Raw genomic sequence first — 13,317 nt, 5'->3', positions numbered from 1 at the left:
TCGACGACAGATCGCTGTTTTTCAATGGAAAGCTTATAAAGACTGCATTTGCTACATTTGTGTAAGCAGTCTTTGTAGTAAAAACACGGCATGGTTTTGCAGCATACAGTGTCACAAACAGAATGAGACAAATCCACCGGAAAAAAGAATGGATGTAAGATAGGCGAAAGATAGTATATTTGAATTTTGGCGCTCCCTCGTGAGAGCTCGTGACGTGCTCTGACGCACCCGTCAGCTGATGGAGGCGGAACTTACAGCCATCGCCTTTTCCCTTGTTTCTTTTATTTTTAAACAGTTGTTATATATGTGAGAGTGTGTTTTATGTTGAATGCCAATGTAGCTGCATGATTACCATCTGTTTGAGCGCAAATAAGCCCAAATCAGCTCGCTATTACTGAATGATCACGGCTATCAAAGTGAACGCATCTATGTGAATAGAGAGAGTGGATTATTTACTTTGTTATTACCATCTGTATAAGTGGCCATCAGCACATCAGCACTTATTTGCATCGTAATTCATTGTAAAATATGCATCTTTAGCAATCTCAGGATGTTCTGTAATTGAATAACAAAGGTAAATCTTTTTTTATTTTTCTTATTTTTCTTATTGAAATTATTCTTGTTGTATTTTTCTAGTGCTCAAATAAATCACTTACATGATGTCTAAGTTTCTGTCTAGTGTTTTATAATTGAAAAAAAACTATGCAGTGGTATGTTTAATGACTAAATAGTTTGTAGAAGCCTTCAATATTATTGGGAAATATATTTTCTTATATTTAAGAGGGTGGGGGTGTAGACATAGTCTCAGAAAAATATTAGCAGAGGTCTCATTTTTCATGATATTTTATTCAGATTTGAAATAGAAACTCATGAGACATGTGGCTTTCAACCCATTACTTTTCTAGATTGCTCCAGGACTCATTTCATGTATTTTTATATCAAATAAAAAAATATTTAAGTGTGGTAAAAAAAAAAAATCAAGGCACTTCAGTGTCTATAACTTTGAGCATTATCAAATCTGGTTTATAAAAAGTAAAGCCCAAAGTGTCTTCTTTCCATATACACCAAAATTATGTTTGTAACACACTGAAGTAGGAAACTGTTACAATTATAAGTTAGGTAGAGCACTTTCAGCTGTGAGTCCAGGTTAAAACATAGCATACCACAGGAAAAGCAATCAAGCGCATTCACTACAAATAGGCTATGTCTAAATTCATATAGCCTAAAACTTCTGCGTAATGACTTTATGTAATTTCAGTGCTAATCTCCAAGCGAGTGGATTATGTAATGTAAATGTGTAAAGGAAAACAGTTTAAAAAGTTGTTTACTTTATTAGTTTTCTCTGTCCAGGTCTATGCATGGGTCAGAGTTTGCGTGCATATGCGAACATTTTCCCGTCACGTTTATTTTTTATAAAGCTTTTGCGTAGGAAGTGGCGTACATCTCTTTCAGGGCAGGTTTTGTGTGAACAGTATGCAACAGTTATGATTGAGACCCCAGATCTGCATTTGCGTCCACTCACAATCGGTCTGTGAGATTTAGCACAATTTTTTGGCTGTATTTCTGGCATTATCTGATTTGCATAATTCCTTTAGTGTGCCGTGCTAAAGTAATAGCATGCACATGATGCTAATCTTTCTCTCTCTGCTTTTGGACAAATCTTTTAAGTGAAAGAACCGTTCGTCTTTGCTTTCAAGGGACTCGGACAGTATGTGCATGTAAAGTCAGTCTGGTGGATTTTTATTTTTTTCTCCCCGTCTTCAAAGACTGAGAAACTGAGTTTAGCATGAGCGATGCAGACTTGAAAGGAACGTTTCATTGATTCGATGAGTTTACCGAACATATTTGCCCTCGGAGTATCACTGAATATCACACGTGTTCATAAATGAACTGATTGCACATGAGAAATCTGAACAAACCAACACGATTGATCAAAGTTATTTGAGAAAAACTCAATTCATTTATGTACAAAACAGAGGACAAAATATTTGATCTGCCTTACTGAACAAAAACCTGATGCATACAGTAACACTCACTTTCTCAAGTCATGTAGATTTATATAAATATGAATGATTTATTCATATATTTGTAGCAATTGTATGGGTCAAAATTATTTATTTTCCTTTTATGCCAAAAATCATTAGGATATTAAGTAAAGATCATGTTCCATGAATATATTTTGTAAGTTTCCTACAGTAAATGTATACTTTTTTTTAAAATTAGTAATATGCATTGCTAAGAACTAAATTTGAACAACTTCAAAGGTGATTTTCTCAATATTTAGAATTTTTTTTTTTTTTGCACCCAAAATAAATAGTTGTATCTCAGCCAAATATTATTATATCCTAACAAAACGTATTTATTCAGCTTTCAGATGATGTATAAATCTCAGTTTCTCAATTATGTCTGGATTTGTGGTCAGGGTCACACATACAGAAAATATATTCCATTCATTGGTTTGTGATTTTAAGTGAATTATAATTTGTTGCTAATGTGTGAATATGTATTCATGTAAAAAATTTTTAACTGATTTCAAGTATTTTCAAACAGAAAATATAACTTTTGAAATGTGATTACATAATCCAGATTACATGTTATCAGTTACCACCCAGCACTGATCCTCACTACTAATCTGCATCTGTGTATAGTACCTGATTGAGACACGCTGCGGGTTCTCTGTGCCATTTGGAAGCAGATCAGACGTGCTGCATTCAGGGCAAACGCTGGCCGAGCATCTGCCGTCCGCAGAGAGCTCTGATAAGATGTTCTGGATAAGTTAATTGTGGATCAGCGGTGCTTGTGATAGGTAAACTCTGAGTTTACAGTGCGTTGATGCTCCATGAGCCGCTAATTTGTGGCAGCTTGAGGCGCGGGTCACGAGTGTGGGACGCTAATATGTAAATTAGGATTGCATTGACCATTTTTAGTCAGATTTTCAATCAAAAATTTTAATACCACAGAAAAACTGTTCTGATATTGAAAACATTGTTTAATTTAAATAAATAAATAAATTTGGAACCCCCAATGATTTGGACAGCATAAATCCTTGGTATAAATGTATTGCATATAATTATTGCATGTATGGCATATCATTTTTTTATTTTTGATTGCAAAATAATTGCGATAAATTTTCATGTCACACATATTTTCACTTTTATAGATTTACTTGAAGAAAATCATTGTAAAACAAGGATGTACGCTGGTATTGGAGGGTATACAAACAAACAAAAATATAAATCAATCAATCAATTAATGTTTGAGATTTGATAAAGGACAAGACAAGCTATAGAAACATATTAAGCTAAATAAAAATACATTAAATACAGAAATACATTAAATAAATACATTATTATATTATAGAAAATATATGATACAAATATGCATTTATTTAAAATATAATTTTTTTAATTTTAAATTTTTATATTATTTAAAATATAAAAATTACAGATCATAATATGCACTATGCCAGCAATTTAAAGATATTTATCATAAGTTTAATAATAATTTGTTAATTTTAATATATATTTACATATATAGTAAGATTTTAAATGGTATATTTAGTGTATTGTCGTATACAATATAATATTGTGTATTTTATATTAATTTTCTATTTTCTATTTTATAATTTTATATATTTAATATTTTTTATTAATCATATATTTTATAAAAAGATACACTTTTTGTTTTGTTTTGTTTAGTTTCTGCCATAGTCTGTACCTTGTTGCTTTATTGGTTGGTCTACAATTTTATTTTTTTATTTTTTAAGGTGGCCAGAGATTTGGTTCTGTGAGCTCCAGACTCCTGCTGGTAGTGATTATTATAGTACCATATTGTTGCTTCCTTTCAAATAAATTGACTTTATAGAGCAAATTCTGTATCTGATTAAACAATCAAAGCAAACAGATAAACCTCAGTCAGTCAGTCACCAGAAAGGAGTCTGTTTTCGTATAAGACTGCCATGCTGTTGCTGTTATTTTAATACGGAGTGAAGTACCAGGCCTTTTGCCATTCGTAGTGTAAATGTATATGTAGCCTCCTCAAGGTCACAAACACATGAGGGAAAGCATCATGGTTCATTAACATAACCCGCAGGCAGCTGCAGGTTTGTTTTTTCATATGTGAGACTCTGAGAGATTACTCAGACACACACAGACACGTGTATCTGATGTTGTCCTGCAGAAGCAGTGCTCTCGTCTCCCCCTGAGGTCTCAGATCCGCGCTGGCGTCCCGGCGGATGTGCATTAGCCAGCAGCATCAGTGGTCACGCCTGCGCCCGGAGACCCACTGTTCACCCTCCGCCGCCTTTCATCACGTCCCGCATCGGCCGCCCAAACATCACCCAGAGACCACAGACTCACTCCAGCATGAAGCACGTCTCACTTCGAGTCATGGTGCTCGGCTGTGTATTTCTCATCTACTGTACAGCTGCATGATATATTGACTGGTCACACTATACTGAATCTGTGATTTTACTGCCATTGTGTTTGCATCTTGGCATTTGATTCATAACTCAGAACTTAAGTGATTTATTTACTTGAATTGGTTCAAACTGTCCATTTCAGTGAGCTGATTCAAAACATGAACAATTCATGCATCAATTAAATATTGATGTTATTTATTACCAAATATAAATAGATGCAATGAAGTATCATTCCTTATTTTCATGCATTTACTGAAAAACTGCGTGGAAAACATGCTTTGATTAATTTTCAATCCAATTTTCATTGTTTTATTACTTTTTGCATAAATCATTTGGATTCTAATTGGCTGAAATTACGTTTCCCCTGATTGAAATAATGAGTATTGTTAAAAGGCTAAAATATATTGCGAGATATTCTATATTTTTTAGCTTTTTCATCCTTCCCTTTTCTCACCCAAACAGAGAGAAGGAGTGAGAAAGTGAAGAGCAGTGAAACCCAAATGTCATCCATACAGTAGCTTCAGATGGAGAAATGCAATCAGTGTCTCCATCCCAGCCTACATGTTTCCTAATGAGCTTCTGGTGCCATGCCATGTTGGCTCTTTGATGGTATTATTTCACATCCATTTATCCAGCTCCACCACAGGCACACCTAAGAAATGTATGCGGTGCTATGACTGACGCTATCGTGAAAGAGCAGCTGCCGTCCGATTGGATGACGGATAATAGAGATCGAACATGGCTTGGATCAGTAACAAGATGCTTTTTCCCAGGCCTTTGGAAGGAGGCTAAACGCCGCACATCTTGAGCTGAATACTGAGTACGGGTGCGTCCACAGATTATACATGGATGTTTCTTCAGCCACTGGTGCTTTTGGCACTATTTCCACTATTAGGAGATAAACTCCCTCGACTCTCCCACTAGTTCATGTCATTTAGTCACTAACGATGTCTGAGGGTAAAACTGAAATGTCATGTACATTTTTCTATGACATATCAGGTATGATTAATGGCATTTTGTGGTGGGAATGACATTTTAAAGACTCTGTAAAAATAAAACGGCCTACTTTTATACTTTTTGCATAATTAATTAAAAAAATAGTTTTTTGCTAAATTAAAGTATGATTCTTAACAATGCAAAATATGAATATTATTCAGTTTTTTTTTATTACAGCCTTTGATAATTCTTTATATATAAATTGATTTATACACACACACACACACACACACACATCACACACACACACACATATAAATATACACATATATATATATATATATATATATATATATATATATATATATATATATATATATATATATATTATGTGAGTGTATATGTATAAATCAACTTTTATATATAATATTATAATAATTATCAAATTCTATATAATTCTTAATTGCAATGAACAGATTCAAAACTCTAACAATTCAGAAATGACTCCCTTGTCTCACAAAAATATGTTGATGGAGGTCATCAAATATATGTAGGTAAATACTGTTGATACAAATTAACAATATTGTGTGTATAAGAAATGATATATATGCAAAGGATGTCTATTTTCACACCGGTAATGCATTTATTTATTTCAAATAAATTTGTGAAAACATAATGAAAGGCAAAAATATTTTATGTTTGTTTTAATAAAAGAAAAAAAAGGAAGAAATTTTGAAGAATACTCATATTTGTGTAAATTGATTGTGTGGTGGAGACAGCCAGGCCTTGGCTATTGAAACTGTTGTTGTTTGCGCTCTGTTGCTCAAGTATTCTTGTATTTTCCCCTGTCCTTCATTCTTTTTTATATTTTGGCTTTAGTTATAGGACAAGGCTCCAACAGAGCTCTGAACATCTCTGTACTGATTGAATTCTGTTGCTTGTTTCCAGACGGCGAGCGTGAGCAAAAACATGCATTTCAGCCAACCGCTGAAAGTACATTCATTCTCCTGCTCTGTGCCTAATCTCTAGTGCAATATTAATGTGATGAGATCCTCTTTAATGTGCGATGCTTATGGCGTGACCATTTTACGAGCGCTGTTGTTACAAGAAGTGCACCTTGTGTCTAGTACAGCCTGAGAAACAACAAACCAGATTAGTTTTGTAAATCAAATGGTAACTGTGTTTGTTGCTGAAGATGGGAGGTGTGCTATTGATTCAGATTTTCTCTTTAAATGAAACGCTCATGCCATTATAAATGACCGTGTTTCGCCACACGTCTTGATCACGTTACTATTGAAGCAGTCAGCTGTTACGGTGCACAATGAAATCTAATGTGTAATGGGAAAACAGTGGCTGTGTCGCTATATATCGCCTACATAGACACATCCTGACTGTCACAAACTCTCAGTAGTGACCGGTTTTGGAACATGAAGCAAATCTGTCGACTTCTGTCTCTTTTTGAAGTATTTAATGTGACTGCCAGACGTGTATTTACACACATTTAGACTAAATAACCACATCTATTTTGAAAAATTCATTCAAATTTCAAATTTTACATACATTTTTTTTTTACTTTTATTGCATCACATATTCAAATACTTTGTTTATTCAAATAATTTCAAATAATTCACATTCACATATTAACATATGCATTTTTTTTTTTTTTTTTGTAACCTAGTAAGTATTATACATATTAAAACCATTCAAATGGTTCAAAAGTTTGGGGTTTTAAATTTTTTCTAAAGTTTAAAACTTTTATGCTCAGCAAGGCTGCATTTAAAAAATACAGTAAAATTTCAAATTACTGTTTCTAATTGAATATGGTTTAAAATGTAATTTATTCCTGTAGTCTATCCTGTATTCCTGTATTAGTGGTGTTCAAGAAAAAAAAAATTTATTATCAATTTTGAAAACTACAACTATGTGACTTTTTATCTCAAAATTCCGACTTTTTCTCACAATTATGAGACGAAAGTCAACACTGAAAAGTATGAAATGAGAATTATTAAAAAGGCATAATTACTCTTCATTCATTTGTTTGTTAATTCGTTCATTCATTCACTCATTCGTTTTCATTTTATTTTATCCTTTGAAAGAAAAAAATTCCATAAAAAACAGCTGTGCTACTTAATATTTTTGTGATTTGTTTTTTACGGAGCCCCGCACATGACATGCAGGAAAAAATTAATAAATATGCGCACGATTTACTAATTTGTTCTCTTGATTTATAAATCGTGTTTACAATTTAGCAAATCGATTGAATGAATTAGTAAACCGCGCACACAATTTATAAATCGAGGGAATGAAATAGCAATCGTGTGCATGTTTTAGTACATTGAGGGAATGAATTAGTAAATCGTGTGTACAATTTATAAATCGAGGGAACGAAATGGTAAATCATGCAAACAAATTTAGCCTACAACTTATTTCCTGCATGCCATGTGTGTGTCTTCGTAGTTTTTAAAATTGAAAGTTACAAAATTGTAACGCTTTCAAAATAAGCATTTATAATGTAAAATTATTTCGTATTCAAATATATGTTTATTTATTTAAGTTATAAATATGTTAATAGCTACTTTTGATTGATTTAATACATTTTTGCTGATAAACAGTATTAAAATACATAAATAATTTAAAAATACATAATTAAATAAATGATTTTATTCCAAACATGCTTAATGAATGTGGAATAGCATACTACCAGCAAAATTTGTGGTGTATTTTGCCGGTTCTCCAAAGAATCGAACTCAGTCAGGGATTTTTCTCTCAGAAGAAAAGACTTTATTTTAAGCAAAACAAAGCCGAGAGTTCCTTGCAAGGAGATCTCCCGAATGCTATGTAGCATCTCATTATACGTTTCCAAATAGTCATACTTTTCCTTATGCTTGCAATTATGATTCCTCCCTAGAGAGGAGAGGCCCTCTGCTTGATTTATGAGAAACACAGGCCTCAATGTATGTCTGACCATGTGTTTCTCATCAGTTTGGTACATTCCAGGGCATAGGCAACTTTCTATTAGATTTTAGACCTATAAGATTTTAATAGAATAATAACTAGCAGTAAAAATGGCTAGATTCACATTGATTATATACTTGATTAATAAAAATCTTATTAATAAAAATCTTCCACATATTACTGAGAGAAAAATCCCTGACTGAGTTTGATTCTTTCGAGAACCGGCAAAATACACCACAAATTCTGCAAGTTTCTTGCTTCATGTGCCATTTTGAATGCTGTTGGATGTTTTTATTGAACTTTGCAGTGCATTCTGGGATTGCATTGTGAAATGTGCATGCTGTGTTTCCTTAAAATTCGGCCAAAGAAGTTTATCTCACAAGGAAGCATGATCATACCAGTATTAGCATCCTATAGTGCCTTAAAATGCTTCCCACATAGGCAACACACAAGTTCATGCATAACTTTAGCTAAAAATGTGCCTGTAGAGACTGGGTAAGGCCTGAAGTCTGGGTCCTGTGATCCCTCTAGCATGACTTCCTAATTCTTCTTGCTCTGTCTTAGCGTGAAGTGCTACATCACTTCATTCGTCATGCTTAATTAAATCTGTTTCGCCAGTAATACAGCGTCTCATTCATACTCATACCCAACAACATTTTAAAGCAGCGGGGCATGGGCTAATAGATGCTTCCTCTGCGGTCGAGAGCAGGGGTGCTGCCGCTTTCTGGACCACGTTTGTTGTGTTCAGCTCTGTTTTTAATTAAGAGACACGTGTGGCACATCAACAGGGCCGTAATCCCTCTAAGGACATGTTAGCTGTCCCTGTGGGACGCCGCACGTTATGTGTGCCCATCCCAGACTGCATGCGGAGCCAGAGAAAGATGTGCAATGACTGCTGTTTGGAAAATATTATGCCATATTATTAGTGTAATAGTGGGAAGGCAGGAGAGTTGAGAAATACTGATTTTTTTATTATTATATTTATTTTATTAAATTAATATATACAGTATGTATATATATATATAGAGAGAGAGAGAGAGAGAGAGAGAGAGAGAGAGAGAGAGAGGAAATTATTCATTTTATTCAGCAAGTGCATAAAATTTATCAAAAGTAAAAGTAAAGACAATTATAATGTTACAAAATATTCTATTTCAAATAAATGCAGTTCTTTTGATCTTTCTATTTATCAAAGCATCCTGAAAACTAAAATGCATCACAGTTTCCACAAAAATATTATGCAACTGTTTTAAACATTGATAATGCAAATAGACATATGCAAATATATATATGCAAATAGAAAATTTTTCTTTTAAATTGTAATAATATTTCATAATTTTATTGTTTTCGATCAAATAAATGCTGCTTTAGTGAGTATAAAATACTTATTTAATAAATAACTTTTTTAAAATTTTTGTCTATTTTATGGTTTCACATGACTGTAAATATATAGCACATATCATGTGGACTACACATTTATGGGTAAATATGTTGATGAATCCTTTATATTATTAGAAAACATAACAACATCATTACCATTAGATTGTTTTAAAGGAAACATTTTGAGAAATGTCTTTTATTGTTTTTGTTTTATTTTGGTGCATGCAATGGAAGTCAATGGACTTTGTATGATTTTACGTTTTTGTGTTTTTGTGTTTAGAAAGACGTGAGGGTGAATTAAAGATGAATATTCATTTTTGTGTAGACTGTCTCTTTAAGCTGCTAGTGATGTTCTGGTTTGTCCTGAGTGCTGCATTAATGGCTTCTAATGTTCAAGTTCTGTTTAGAAGTAAAATACCAGAGACCGTAGTGGGAGCAGGAGACCGCTGTTGTCATTACTGCTGTCAGATTTGATTGCCGATGTGTTATTGAACCCAAAACCTCTTGTTTTTTTCCCAAGTTAACTTGATAGGAGCCGTACGAGCACGACTATTACTGAGAAAGAAAATAGCTGCTTGGGAGCTTTGCCAAATTGGCTGCAGTTAGTGTTTCCTAAAAGCAGTGGTTCTCAACCTCATTGTCCAAAACAATATTTGATAACAGCAACAGTGTTTTATTCTGGGGAATTGATTACGGTGTAGAAGTTGTTTTCACTCAAAAATGTCTAGCAAAAATTTCACAATCAATTACTATAAAACAGCACACTGTAAAAACTTTCCACCTATTTCAACAAAAAAAACCTAAAGTTCAGCTTGGTTGTACTACAAGTTATTTCAATTTAAATGACATTTTACTTACTTAAAACTTATATATAAAAAGGGTGAAATTGCTCAACTTATTTTGCTTAAAAACATAAGTTGCCATGACTTAATGATCGTATTTTTATAGTGTAAATTTAGAAGTATAAATACTAAAATAGTATTTTCTTATAAATGTATTACAACTTAGAAATTTAACAATTTAAAAAAAAAATAAGAAAACCAAAATATTTTTGAGATTTACATAAAAAGTATATTCGTTAAAAGCACATAGCACATTTTTTAATGACTTTTTCAGATTTAGAAATAACACTCAATTAATTAAGATTAAAATTGGGTGAGAACCACTTCCTTCATTTGCGTTTCTATGCAACTTAATTTAGAGTTAAGCTTTGATTCTTCCAGTGATATTTTAGTATTAGTGATACCATTGTAGTTTTTATAAATATTTTAAACCAGTTTTTAATTTTATTTTTAATTTAGTGGCATTTTTTGCAATTGTGTTGTGTTGTTGTTGTTTTTAGTATTTTTTATGCATGCCTTTTTAGTTATATAGTTAAATGTTAATTGTTTATTTCTGTTTTATTCTGTCATTTTAGTAAATTTTTTGTAATTTTAGTTAAATTAAATTAAAATGAGAAATGTTGCCTTGATCACTAGCTAAAATAAAGTGTTAATTTAATTTAATTTAATTTAATTTAATTTAATTTAATTTTTATTTTATTTTTTCTAAATTCAGTTAACATTTGTTTAATTTAAATTAATGGTTTTACTTTTACGTTCAGTTTTAGTTTTAGTTAACAGTATTAATCCTGATTGTGCCATTTACTAACTCTCATGTTGTTACAAAACCATAAGATATTTTATTTATTTATTTATTTATTTTTTGTTTGTGGAACACAGCATTCTTTGTCTATCCAGTATTTATTTTATACAGTGGATACGAATGAATACAGTAGCTGTCAAGCTCCAAAAAAATGACAAGAACACCATAAGATTAGTGCAGCATCTAAAATGTTTTTTTTTTAAAGTCTTAAATTCATGCTGTTTTTCCATGACCTTTTCCCCTCTATTGTACATGCATGAACAGCATTCAGTAAAACTTGACATTTTAACAATCCTAAAACCCAAATGGAGCAAAATGTCTGTAAAAAAAATACATTTGTTAGCTGAGAAGAAAGCAAGGGAGAGTCGAGTTAAACACAGATGGAAAATAATTTTCCGATTTTCCCTCGCGGCGCTTCAGGCTGCAGAAATAAATCTGATGTCTAGAAATACATTCAGGTGGTTTCAGGGAAATGCACGAAGGTACAAAACGGAAGCATGATGCTCGACAGAGAAGGACAGGGTTGGTTGAGCGGAGAAGCCTGGCTTGACTCATGCATTATTGCTGACCTGTATTGATTGAGCGGAGGCAGAAATGATGGAGAGAGATAGACGAGCGTTAGAGAATAGAGAGGGAGAATGCGGGGGCTTGAAAATGAGAGGATGTTGACAGTGCTGTTAAACATATGAGTCACCAACCTTCCCCCCTCAGTCATTAGCATGAACGCCAGGAACGAGACACAGCCCTCCGCCGAAATAAATGGGTCACTTAGACTGACAGAAAACACTTGTGCGCTCCCTGAACAGATGTGTTTTAGGGACTGAGCTGAGAAAGTGTGCTTCTCTATCTTAGACTGTGCTGTTGTTTTGTTTTCAAAGAAAAATGATCTAAATATCTTTAAAATAAGATGCATTTACTTGAGGAGCAAAATTGCATAATATAGTGTGTTATGACATGTTTTCAGAGGATTTATCGTGAGGAACGTTTATTTTTCTGAGCCCGTTGGCAAATTGTTAAAGATTTATGCTTCAAACAAGAAAAAAACAATAACAATTTGCCAGTGGAGGGAAAAAAATAAACTTGATTCGAGATACACTAACATACAAAAGTTTAAGGTTGGCATGATGTTTTATTGTTTTCATAAGAAGTGTTTTATGTTCAGCCAAGGCTGCATTTATATGATCAAAAATGCAATATTTTGATATATTATTACAATTTAAAGGAAACATATTATGCCCCTTTTTTGCAATATGCAATGCAAGTCTCTGGTGTCCCGAGAATGTGTCTGTGAAGTTTCAGTTCAAGATACCCTACAGATAATTTATTAAGTCATTTAGAATAACCGTGTTTTGAGTGGAAGCAGTAACACAGTTTTCGTGCCTGTCTCTTTAAATGCAAATGAGCTGCTGCTCACCACCCTTTTTCCAGAATAGAGCTGCGCCATTTCAGCTCGGACCTGCTTAAAAACATATTTTTTTGCTCTGATTATCATGTTTATTGCACTGAAATCATGCATTTTAAACCATATTAGTTTAAGCTTCTGATATAAGGTTTTCTGAGAGCACGCATCCAAAGCACACGGACAGAAAATATCTGTCACAGCATGTGAGTACTAAACTAAGTTCACATTCACACACAAGTTGTGACGTTTAAACCACACAAGTTACAGTTATATTTTGGGCCATTGGAATGAATTGTACTCGTGATGGAGCAGTTGTGGAGAACCAGATGTGCATGTTTTTTCAGATGCTTGTAGAAAAAAGCTTACCAAAACAAAATCTCGGTTGACTGATGCACCAGGCACCTCACTGTATCACTTAAAACCAGGAAAAGTCAGATTGTCATGATATGTCACCTTTAAAACAACTGTTTCCTATTTGAATGTATTTTAAAATGTGTTTTTTCTGTGATGTGCAGTTGTATTTTCAGCATCATTCCTCCAGTCTTCAGTGTCACATGATCTTCAGAAATCATTAATATGCTGG

The 13,317-nt window shown here is 33.1% G+C and overlaps 1 protein-coding gene across 1 annotated transcript in view; it reads left to right on the top strand.

Annotated features, from left to right (window-relative positions):
- iglon5 (IgLON family member 5) overlaps window positions 1-13,317 on the top strand; it is a 164,997-nt gene that overhangs the window by 40,440 nt on the left and 111,240 nt on the right. The window lies entirely within an intron of this gene.

The sequence above is a fragment of the Carassius auratus genome, chromosome 16 (assembly GCF_003368295.1).
Source record: "Carassius auratus strain Wakin chromosome 16, ASM336829v1, whole genome shotgun sequence".
Lineage (NCBI taxonomy): Eukaryota > Metazoa > Chordata > Actinopteri > Cypriniformes > Cyprinidae > Carassius > Carassius auratus.
Note: the sequence above shows the minus strand (reverse complement) of the source record. Positions and strands in the feature narration are given on the sequence as shown.